The sequence below is a fragment of the Sciurus carolinensis genome, chromosome 6 (assembly GCF_902686445.1).
Source record: "Sciurus carolinensis chromosome 6, mSciCar1.2, whole genome shotgun sequence".
Classification (NCBI taxonomy): domain Eukaryota; kingdom Metazoa; phylum Chordata; class Mammalia; order Rodentia; family Sciuridae; genus Sciurus; species Sciurus carolinensis.
In genome coordinates, this window is record NC_062218.1 from 20507 (window position 1) to 33892 (window position 13386).

The window sequence follows — 13386 nt, forward strand, 5'->3', positions numbered from 1 at the left end:
TGGTGGAAGGAATTCTCCTGCATTTATCTGCCCCTGAGGGCTGTGGGTAATGTAGTCCAGCATTTAGCCAGTTTATGATGGGGGAGGACTCCTGTGAGCTGCCCCCTGACCCTGTGGATTGTGGGTATGTAGTCCAGTATTTTGCTGGTTCTTTGTGCAGAACCCAGGGAACTTCTGCCCCTACCTCTAAAATTTTTGGTTTCACAATCTGGCTACTGTGAATTGAGCAGCTATAAACATCAAAGTGGCTGTATCTCTGTACTATGCTGATTTTAAGTCTTTTCAGTATAGGCCAAGGAGTTGGATAGCTGGGTCAAATGGTGTTTCCATTCCAAGCTTTCTGAGGAATCTCCACACTGCATACTACAGAGATACAGCCACATCAATGTTCATAGCTGCTCAATTCACAATAGCCAACTTAGATGTCCTTCAATTGATGAATGGAAGCTTGGAATGGAACCACCATTTGACCCAGCTATCCCACTCCTTGGCCTATACCCAAAGGACTTAAAATCAGCATACTACAGAGATACAGCCACATCAATGTTCATTGCTGCTCAATTCACCATAGCCAGATTGTGGAACCAACCTAGATGCCCTTCAGTTGATGAATGGATAAAGAAACTGTGGCATATATATACAATGGAATATTACTCCGCAATGAAGAATGATAAAATTATGGCATTTGCAGGCAAATGGATGAAATTTGAGAATATCATGCTAAGTGAGATAAGCCAATCTCAAAAAACTAAAGGATGAATGATCTTGATGATAAGCGGATGAGGACATATAATGGGGGTGGGAGGGGTTAGCGTTAGGGTTAGGGTTAGGTTTAGGGTTAGGGATAAGGAGGGTGGTAAGAATGGAGGAAGGAAGGACTGTGTAGAGGGAAAAGAGAGGTGGGAGGGGTGGGGGGAAGGGAAAAAATAATGAATCAAATATCATTGCCCTATGTAAATTTATGATTACACAAAAGGTATGCCTTGACTCCATGTACAAATAGAGAAACAACATGTATCCCATTTGTATACAATAATAAAAAAATCTAAAAAATAAAAAAAATTAACTATTATATATATATACACACACACACACACACACACACACACACACACACACACAATGGAATATAACTCAGCTATAAAGAATAATAAAATTATGGCATTTGCAGGCAAATGGATGAAATTGGAGGATATCATGCTAAGTGAGATAAACCAATCTCAAAAAACCAAAGGATGAATGCTCTTGCTGATAAGCGGATGATGACACATAATGGGGGATGGGAGGGGGAAAGAATGGAGGAAGGAGGGACTGTATAGAAGGATAAGAAGGGTGGGAGGGGTGGGGAGAAGGAAAAAATAGCAGAATGAATCAAACACCCTTACCCTATGTAGATGTATGATTACACAAATGGTATGCCTTTACTCCATGTACAAACAGAAACAACATGTATCCCATTTGTTTAAAATAAAAATAAAAGGAAAGTAGGAGGAGGTTTCAAGATGGTGGACTAGAGGGCAGCTGCATTTCATGTTGCTCCAGGACGCAGGATTCACAAGAGGAGATAGTGAGAGACTTGGGACCAACTCAAAGCCACCAGGTGAGTCTCTCCCACTGGGGAGGCGTCCCGGATGGGGCGGTAGCCCCAGAATGCAGGGAACTTTGTGAAGTAGAGTCGCCCGGTGAGACACCCCTCCCCCCACTGGAGCAGTAAACACGGACCACTGGGAACATCGTAGAGGGGGCTGCTCAGCACAGCGCTTGGACTCAGAGCAACCGCTGGGGCTCCGGGCAGCTGCCTGAGGAGGAGCTGCATGGCGAGCTGTTTGGACTCAGAGCAATCGCTTCTGAACACCGGGGGGTTGCCTGGAGGAAGAGGAGAAGAGCGGCGGGTCGCTTGGTCTAGGAGTGACTGCATCAGAGCTACAGGCAGTTGCCAGAGGAGGAGGCGAGTGGTGAGTTGTTTGGACTCAAAGCGACCGCTCCTGAACACTGGTGGCCTGCCTGGAGGAGGAGCACAGTGGGTGGCTTGGCCTCCGAGCGACTGCTCCTGAACACCCAGGGGGTTACCCCGAGAAGGAGGAGAAACAGGGTGGGTCACTTGGACTCGGAGTGACTGCCTAGGGCTACGGGTGGTTGGCAGGAGGAGGAGACGTGAAGTGAGTTGCTTGGACTCCTAGTGACTACGTCAGAACACCGGGCAGCTGTCTGGAGGAAGAGGTGTGTGGCAGGTCTCTGGGTCTCGGAGCTATTGTATGGGGTTCCAGGTGGCGGCTCAGAGGAGGGGCCGCATAGCCAGGCGATTAGGTGCAGAGCAGGGTCCCAGGACCTAGGTGGCTTCTTGGTGGAAGAGTCTCACAGAGACACGCCTAGGGGCGGAGCGAAGGTTCCAGGACTGCGGGCAGATTCTCTGAGAAGAGGCAGCCTAAGGAGACTCGTCTGCGAAGGGTGAGGCTCCCAGGCCCAGGAGGTAGGTCCAGGCCCCTGGGAATGTTGCAGAGGAAGCCAGCGCAGTCCAGGCGGTAGTTGTAGATTGAGGGGAAACTCTAGGAGGGGAACTGACCAGCGAGACCTTCCCACTGTGTGAGTCTTCCCTGCCAGGTGAGGTTTTCCCACAGGGACGGTAAAACCAGAGACACAGGCACAAACAGGCCTTGCCTCAGCCTGCAGCCTAGTTCCCCTTTGGATGACCGTTGGTCAACAAGTGGAGGCACCTCTGCCCACTATCAGGGAATATACCCCACCTGAGGATCACCAACCCTAGAGAGGCAGCTTCCTTGTGGAGCACGGCATTATCAACTTCCTCCAATACTTCAGGCTACTGAAGGATAAGAGGGGATATACTAGCAATCTTCAGGGACATTATAAGTCAATAGAGGAGATCTGCAATATCTTAATGACCCACTGATTCATGAACAATATGAGAAAACAAGGGAAGAAAATGCCCCAAACAAATCCAGATGTTACATCAATAAAATCCAACGACAGCATGGCAGAAGAAATGACAGAAAGGGAGTTCAGAATGTACATAATTAAAATGATCAGGGAAGCAAACAATGAGATGAAAGAGAAAATGCAGGCATTGAATGATGAGATGAAAGAGCAAATGCAGGCATTGAATGATCACACCAATCGACAGTTAAAAGAGCAAATACAGGAAGCAAAAGATCATTTCAATAAAGAGTTAGAGATATTGAAAAAAAAAAAACCAAACAGAAATCCTTGAAATGAAAGAAACAATAAACCAAATTAAGAACTCCATAGAAAGCATAACCAATAGGATAGAACACCTGGAAGACAGAACCTCAGATATTGAAGAAAAAATATTTAACCTTGAAAACAAAGTTGAACAGAGAAGATGGTAAGAAATCATGAACAGAATCTCCAAGAACTATGGGATATCATGAAAAGGACAAATTTGAGAATTATTGGGATTGAGGAAGGCTTAGAGAAACAAACCAAAGGAATGAACAATCTATTCAATGAAATCATATCAGAAAATTTCCCAAATCTGAAGAATGAAATGGAAAATCAAGTTCAAGAGGCTTATAGGACTCCAAATACACAAAATTACAACAGATCCACACCAAGGCACATTATAATGAAAATACCTAACATAGAAAATAAAGACAGAATTTTAAAGGCTGCGAGAGAAAAGAACCAAATTACATTCAGGGGGAAACCAATACGGATATCAGCAGATTTTTCAATCCAGACCCTAAAAGCTAGAAGGGCCTGGAACAACATTTTTCAAGCTCTGAAAGAAAATGGATGCCAACCAAGAATCTTATACCCAGCAAAACTTACCTTCAAATTTGACGATGAAATAAAATCATTCCATGATAAACAAAAGCTAAAAGAATTTACAAAAAGAAAGTCAGCATTACAGAACATTCTCAGCAAAATATTCCATGAGGAAGAGATAAAAAACAAAGAAGCAAATCAGCAAAGGGAGGAATTATCCTAAAGGAACTGTCAAATAAAGGAGGAACCAAGTTGTGTCAAAAAAATAAATAAATAAAATCTAAAAAATGAACCAAATGACCAGTAATACAAATCATATCTCAATAATAACCCTGAATGTTAATGGCCTGAATTCATCAATCAAAAGACATAGACTGGCAGATTGGATTAAAAAGAAAGATCCAACAATATGTTGCCTGCAAGAGATTCACCTCATAGAAAGAGATACCCATAGACTAAAGGTGAAAGGATGGGGAAAAACATACCATGCACATGGACTCAGCAAAAAAGCTGGGGTATCCATCCTCATTTCAGGTAATGTGGACTTCAAGCCAAAATTTAGTCAGAAGGGATAAAGAAGGACATTTCATACTGCTTAAGGGAAGCATAAATCAGCAAGATATAACAATCATAAACATCTATGCCCCAAACAGTGGCTCATCCATGTATGTCAAACAAATCCTTCTCAATTTCAGAAACCAAATAGACCATAACACAATAATACTAGGTGATTTTAACACACCTCTCTCACCACTGGACAGATCTTCCAAACGAAAATTGAACAAAGAAACCATAGATCTCAATAACACAATCAATCATTTAGACTTAACAGACATTTATAGAATATACCATCCAACCAAGAGTGAATACACTTTCTTCTCAGCAGCACATAGATCCTTCTCTAAAATAGACCATATATTATGCCACAAAGCTAATGTTAGCAAGTACAAAAAGATAGAGACACTACCTTGTATTCTATCAGATCATAATGAATTGAAATTAGAAATAAATGAAAGAGTAAAAAACAGAAACTACTCCAACACCTGGAGATTGAACAATATGCTATTATATGATGAATGGATAACAGAAGATATTAGGAAGGAAATTAAATTCTTAGAGGTAAACGAGAACAAAGAAACATCATATCATATCAAAATCTCTGGGACACTATGAAAGCAGTACTTAGAGGAAAATTTATTTCATGGAGCACATTCAGTAAAAGAAGTAAAACTCAACAAATAAATGACCTACATTTATGACTACAGCTCAAAGCCCTAGAAAAAGAAGAACAGACCAACACCAAAAGTAGTAGAAGACAGGAAATAGATAAAATCAGAGGTGAAATCAATGAAATGGAAACAAAAGAAACAATACAAAAAAAAATGCCAAAATAGTTGGTTCTTTGGAAAAATAAACAAAATTAATAAACCTTTAGCCACACTAACAAAGAGAAGATGAGAGAAAACCCAAGTCACTAAAATTTGGAATGAACAAGGAAATATCACAACAGACACAACTGAAATACAAAACATAATTAGAAGCTATTTTGAAAATCTGTACTCCAGCAAAATAGAAAATTTCGAAGACATCAACAGGTTTCTAGAGACAAATGAATTGCCTAAACTGAACAAGGAGGACATACACAATTTAAATAGACCAATTTCAAGTAATGAAATAGAAGAAGTCATCAAAAGCCTACCAACAAATAAAAGTCCAGGACCAGATGGGTTCTCAGCCGAGTTCCACAAAACCTTTAAAGAAGAGCTCATTCCAATACTTCTCAAAGTATTCCGTAAAATGGAAGAGGAGGGAACCCTCCCAAACTCATTCTATGAAGCCAATATTACCCTGATACCTAAATCAGAGACACATCGAGGAAAGAAAATTTGAGACCAATATCCTTAATGAACATCGACACAAAAATCCTAAACAAAATTTTAGCAAATCGCATACAAAAACATATTAAAAAGATAGTGCACCATGATCAAGTGGGTTTCATCCCAGGGATGCAAGGTTGGTTCAACATCAGAAAATCAATAAATGTAATTCACCATATCAATAGACTTAAAGTCAAGAATCACATGATTATTTCAATAGATGAAGAAAAAGCATTTGATAAAATACAGCACCCCTTCATGCTCAAAACAATAGAAAAAATAGGGATAGTGGAAACATTCCTTAACATTGTAAAGGCCAGCTATGCTAAGCCCATGGCTAATATCATTCTAAATGGTGAAAAACTGAAAGCATTCCCCCTAAAAACTGGAACAAGGCAGGGATGCCCTCTTTCACCACTTCTTTTCAATATCATCCTTGAAACTCTAGCCAGAGCAATTAGACAGACCAAAGAAATTAAAGGGATACGAATAGGAAAAGAAGAACTCAAACTATCCCTATGTGCTGATGATATGATTATATACTTAGAGGAACCAGGAAATTCCACCAGGAAACTCTTAGATCTCATAAGTGAATTCAGTTAAGTAGCGGGATATAAGATCAATGCACATAAATCTAATGCATTTTTATACATGCGATGAATCTTCAGAAAGAGAAGTTAGGAAAACTACCCCATTCACAATAGCATCAAAAAAAATAAAATACTTGGGAATCAATCTCACAAAAGAGGTGAAAGACCTCTACAATGAGAACTACAGAACACTAAAGAAAGAAATTAAAGAAAACCTTAGAAGATGGAAAGATCTCCCATGTTCTTGGATAGGAAGAATTAATATTGTCAAAATGGCCATACTACCAAAAGTGCTATACAGATTCAATGCAATTCCAATTAAAATCCCAATGATGTACCTTACAGAAATAGGGCAAGCAATTATGAAATTCATCTGGAAGAATAAGAAACCCAGAATAGCTAAAGCAATCCTTGGCAGAAAGAGTGAAGCAGGGGGTATTGCAATACCAGATCTTCAACTCTACTACAAAGCAATAGTAACAAAAACGGCATGGTATTGTCACCAAAATAGAAAGGTGGATCAATGGTACAGAATAGAGGACATGGACACAAACCCAAATAAATACAATTTTCTCATACTAGACAAAGGGGCCAAAAATATGCAATGGAGAAAAGATAGCCTCTTCAACAAATGGTGCTGGGAGAATTGGAAATCCATATGCAACAGAATGAAACTAAATCCATACCTCTCACCATGGATTAAGGACCTCAGAATCAGACCAGAGACCTTGAATCTTATAGAAGAAAAAGTAGATCCAGAGCTTCAACATGTCGGCTTAGGACCAGAGTTCCTCAACAGGACTCCCATAGCACAAGAAATAAAAGCAAGAATCAATAACTGGGATATATTCAAACTAAAAAACTTTCTCTCAGCAAAGGAAACTATCAGCAATGCAAAGAAAGAGCCTACAGAGTGGGAGAAAATCTTTGCCAATCATACTTCAGATAGAGCACTAATCTCCAGAATCTATAAAGAACTCAAAAAACTCTACACCAAGAATGCAAATAATCCAATTGACAAATGGGCTAAGGAAATGAATAGACACTTCACAGAAGAAGATCTACAAGCAATCAACAAACATATGGAAAAATGTTCAACATCTCTAGTAATAAGAGAAATGCAAATCAAAACCACCCTAAGATTCCATCTCACCCCAATTAGAATGGTGATTATCAAGAATACAAGCAACAACAGGTGTTGGCGACGATGTGGGGAGAAAGGTACACTCATACATTGCTGGTGGGGCTGCAAATTAGTGCAGCCACTCTGGAAAGCAGTATGGACATTTCTTAGAAAACTTGGAATGGAACCACCATTTGACCCAGCTATCCCACTCCTTGGCCTATACCCAAAGGACTTAAAATCAGCATATTACAGTAACACAGCCACATCAATGTTCATAGCTGCTCAGTTCACAATAGCCAGATTGTGGAACCAACCTAGATGTCCTTCAATTGATGAATGGATAAAGAAACTGTGGTATATATATACAATGGAATCTTACTCAGCCATAAAGAATGATAAAATTATGGCATTTGCAGGCAAATGTATGAAATTGGAGAACATCATGCTAAGTGAGATAAGTCAATCTCAAAAAACCAAAGGACGAATGATATCCCTAATAAGTGGATGATGACACATAATGGGGGGTGTGAGGGGTTAGTGTTAGGGTTAGAGTTAGGGTTAGGGAGGGGGGCAAGATTGGAGGAAGGAAGGACTGTATAGAGGGAAAAGAGGGGTGGGAGGGGTGGGGAGAAGGGAAAAAATAACAGAATGAATCAAACAACATTACCCTATGTAAATTTATGATTACACAAATGGTACACCTTTATGCCATGTACAAACAGAGAAACAGCATGTATCCCATTTGTTTACAATAAAAAAAATTTAAAAATTTTAGAAAAAGAAAGTAAAAATACAATAGCAGAGCTTCTTCCTCAGTACATGGGATAGCAAATAATAGGGTTTTTCTCATTCTTCACCACCTTTTCCTCAGATTGACTCCAGTTATCCCCAAACCATAATGTCATCTCCACATGTAGATGCCAAAAAGAAATCTCACAGTACACATGGTCCCCAGGCAAGGCATCTCCCTGTGAGGGTACCAAGGGGTCTCTGCCACAACAGTCATGGCTCCAAGGTGTCTGCAGACATGGTCTCTTCCTAGGTGTGTCCCAAGGTTAGGGTTAGGGTTACTTCACTGTGGACATGGCCCCCTGGTGTCCCCAGCTACAGCAGCTCCCTGTGTGGTTCCAAAGGTGAAGGAAGCTTTTCTCACCACAGCCATAGCCCCAAGGTATCCACAGCCATGGTCTCTCCTCTGCCTTGAAGGTTTGGGTTAGGGTTACCTCACTGTGCACACAGATACCATGTGACCCAGCCATGGCATTTTTTCAGGTAAGTCCTGAGAAGGAAGCTTGCTGTGGGCACAGGACACCCATTTCTGGCTAGATGATTCAAGGGGATCAGAAAAAGTTACTCTAAGCACCCTTGCTTGCGGGGGCATCTGGAATTCCATCCAGTGCTTGACAAAGATCCTCTGGAGGATGATTGCAAAGCTCATCCTAAAGGGAATTGCCAGATATTTTGCTCCAAAGCATGGTGTTTTTTCTGCTGTGTTTTTCTGATAATATATTACTCATTTCAGTCTGAACGGATTGCTTAAGGGGATGAGAGGAATACAACAAAAATTCCAGAAAATATTACCTACAATCTGAAAAACAATGGGTCTTTACCACTAACAAAATTAAAAATAATTTTACAACCGTGCAATGAGTCCCTGAAAGCCTCTGGGGAAAATAGTTATAAATCTGCCTTTGTCTCCAACAGGCTGGTTAAATTCTAACGATGGTGGTGGGGTAAAAGAATAAGGTTTCACAACATTCCTTCCTTCCTACAAAGAATAGGTCACCCCTATAATAAACGTTGGTGCACAATGCCCTGTTCTGGAAAAAAAGAGCTACATAAGACAAGGTAATCTATTCAATAAAAAAACTTGGCCATGAGAACCATTGCAACCACTGCCCTCCTTTAGCCCTTAACTCAGCAATTTTGATATTAACCAGATGGACCTAGTAGAGATGGTCACATGAGATTACTTGTCTATCGCTTTAACTGTGAGAATAATAAGAATAATCTTAGGTCACATAGAGTTTAGATATTAAGGAAATAAACATTGTATTAGCTCATTGATGTAGTTAGATATTTTTAAAATAATTGTGATTAGGTAAGGATAATCTGTAAGGTTACTGTTTTCTCATAATTTTTCTGTTCCTTGTTAAAAACAATTTCTGCCTATGCTTTGGAAACTTCTTTAATATTAACCACAAGACTGCCATTATAGCCTGAAGAAAAATGTATATAAACCCAGCCTTCCCCAGAATAAAGTGGAATTGATTGCACCAGAACTAGAGTCTGTGTCTTTCATTCTCCATCCATCGCTGACGCTGTCTCCCCGCGCCCCGTTTACCAGTGTGGAACCCATGGACTCCTGCTAGGGCTGGACCCCGGCACTTGCTTACCCTTATGGGCCCCTGAAGTTCAGTGCTCAGTGCTCACTGTTCAACAGTGCCCCTCCGCCCCCTGGTGCAGTTCTGAAATTCATGGTTCTGGTTTTTCTAAGCTGTAGTTTTGGAAATCAAACAGCAAAAGAATCCACCATCCCATGTTTGATCATAATGCATAAAGGTAACAAGAAGTAAAATACATGGTTGACAGGAAAAAGTCAATTGACTTATCTATCAGCAATAATGTATAGGAAAAAATAAAATTTAAAAACAAAGAATAAGAAAAAAATGTAAACAGTTTCAGCAAAGGGCAAATATTCACCCAAACCCTAGCCCGTGCTCTAATCCTAGCCTAACACTACTCAGAATCCTCAGTGTGCCCGGGCAAGCATGTGACTTTCAGCTTCATGTGACTAATAGCAGAGATGTGTGGGCAAAACTCAGAACTAGGTTAGCCATGATGTCAAGGTATAGAAGTTACCTGGGTCCTCCCCTAGTAGTGAGTGGGCAAAATGCAGGACTACATGACCCACATTCCCAGAGGGAAAGAATTTTCCAGAATTACTCACAGAGAGTGGACTTATCATAGGACTACAATACCCACAATTCTAAATGGCAGGAACCACCAGAATCCTCAGCAGACAATTGGCAAAATACTAAATGTTGCACACCTGTAATACCAGCAGCTTGGGAAGCTGAGGCTGGAGGATCCCAAGTTCAAAGCTGGCCTCAGCAACTTAGTGAGGCCCTAAGCAACTTAAAAAGACCCTGTCTCAAAATTAAAAGAAAAAGGTTTGGGAATGCAGCTTGGTGGTTAAGTGCCCTTAGGTTCAATCCCCAGGACCAAAACAAACCAACCAACAAACATTGAATCTACCATAGACCTAATCCTCAGGGCACCAGGGTGTGTGACTTTCAGCTTCCATGGGACTCCTGGCAGAGGTAAGGGGGCAGAACTCAGAACCACATTTACTCATGATGCCAACTGATAAAAATCACCAGAGTTTCCCCCTCCTAGAGCAGTGAGCAGACAAAACACAGACAACATTACCCCCATTCCCAAGGATGAAAAATCTCCTGGGATCACCAACAGTGGGTGGGTTAAATCACAAGGCTACATTATCCACAACCCTAAGTGGTGAAAGCAGCCAGGATCCCAGCAGACAACCTGCCAAATGCTAAACCTACCATAACCTTTGGCCTGACCATAAAACTACTCAGAATCCTCAGGATATCAGGGTAAGCATGTGGCCTTCAGCTTCCATGGGACTCCTGGCAGAGATCAGTGAGCAAAATTCAGAATTACATTATTCAGAACCCTAATTGACAGAAGTTGCCAGGATCCCCAACAAAGAGATGGCAAAATGTTAACCCTATCCGAGCTTTTGTCCTAATATTAACCCTAACTCTAACACTGCTGAGAATCCTCACATTACCAGGGTAATCTGACATTCACTTTCCATGGGACTCTCAGAAAACGTGAGTAGGCAAAATCCAGAACTGTGACCCACAGTGCCAAGGAATGGAAGTCCCCAGTGTCTCCACTTGGTGAGAAGACAAAATACAGGACGATATTACCCACAATTCTATGCAGCAGAAGCCATCAGGATCCCCAGCAGACAGCAAGCAAATTACTAACCTTAACCCTAGCCTTTGCACTAACCCTGTCCCTAACACTGCTCAGAATCCTCAGGGTACCAGGGCAAGCACCTTCCATGTGACTCCAGGCAAAATTGTGTGGGCAAATCCTAAGGGGGTGGATGCTCCTAAGTCCCCTACAATGAGCAGGCAAACCTGGGACAACATTACCCATGATCCTAATCCACACTCCTGGGCAAGAGGGAGCCTCAAGGGGGTCAGGAAAAGTGACTCCAATTGCTGCCTGCTGAACACTGTAGGCAATGCAGGACATCCCCACTCACTGTTCAGTGGTGAACCTGCGTCCCCTTGTGGCGTCCCAGTGAAGCTCTGGAAGCCATTGTTCTGATTATTCCAGGTCATTTTGGAAATGAAGCAGGAATAGAGCCCACCACCTCATGCCTTGATCAGAATGGGTGGAAATAGCAAGAAGCAAAGTACAATGCCAACAGACAAAGGTTCTTTGATTTCCTGTGTATCAGCAATAATACACAGGAAAAATTGGACTTTGAAAACTAGAATAAGAAATTTTTAAAGCATTTTCATTTATAGTAGTATCCCCCCAAACTGAAGTCCTTAAATATATCTTAAAGTACAATTATGCTTTCAGAAAAACTTGAAACAAAGTAGAAAGAAATAAAATTAAACATAAATACATGCACAGATACTCCTTGATCAGAATTGTTAGGCTCAATGCTAAGATGGAATTCTCTCAAGCTTGATCTGCACATTCAGTGCAATACCCAATTCCTAGAAGACTCTCTAAGCCTAAGACAGGCACTGAGGGAAGGTACACCCACTACAGGGACACCAGTTGGCACTGAGGGGCAGCCTAGCAGGTTTGGTCACACAGTGGGCCCCCAGGTGCTGGGGCGGGACCATAAGCCATGCTGCCTTAAGGGACCTGTTGTGGTCTGGTGGGATGACCCCTAGCCCATGCCATCCTCCCAGCCCAAGGGCATCATGGTTTCTAGAATGAGAGCTTCAAGGCAGGACACAAGCTACAGGTCAGGGCTATTAAGGCTCCAGTGACACCTGTGGTCCCTGGAGGTAAGGGGGCAGACCTGGACCCTCAGGGTTCTTGCCCCTCATCTGCCAGAGTCTAAGCTCTAAGGAAACCCACAAACCAGGGTTGTAGAGGGGAAACTGAGTTCTGCCAAAACAAGATCACTGATTGGAGCTCAGGGACTAAGGGGAGAGTGGGAGTCCTCAACAGGGACAATGGGGGACACAGGTCCATATTGTTTCCAAATGAGGCACCTCATGGCACTGGTTCAGCAATTCTAGTCACCCTTGCAATCAACCAGCACCCTGAACAATTGGGCTGTTTACTCTCACCACAGTCAGTGTGGACACAGGGCTGGCACCACCAAAATGCTCAGATTTTGGGGTGATCAGACATCACCTGGGAGGGTGAATAGTCTGACCAGACATTGGGGTGATTGCCCACCACCTGAGAGGGTGTGGAGTCTGGTCAGTTATCAGAGTGATTGGACTTCACCTGGGGAGTATTAGGAGCTCGGTCAGATATTGGGATGATTGATTGTACATCATCTGGTATGGTGAGGATTCTGCTCAGATATCATAGTTGGACATCACCTTGAGATAGTGAAGAGTCTGGTCAGATATAGGATGATTGGAGTTCACCTGGGGAGGGAGAGGAATGTGATAAATTATTAGGGTGATCAGACGTCAGCTGGGGAGTGTGGAAGGTGAGGAACCTGATCCGACATCAGATGAAGGGTTATCAAGTGTGGGCTCTTGCTACATTTGGAATTTCAGGGACCTGTGTAGATAGTTCCAGAGCTTCCTGGGTCTGAGTGAAGCTGGCGAGCAGAGAGCACTCCTCAAGGTGCACAGAAATGACATCTGCATGGTCAGCGGAGTCTCCTCCAGAAAGTGGGATTTCAGCCAAGGCCCCGAATAAAATAAGCAGTGAAAAGCAGTGTATCCTAGGGTCTGAAATGTGCACCAGGTGGACAGAGGGTGGAAAGAAAGAGCAATAGTCAAAGACAGGGACAGAAAAGGAC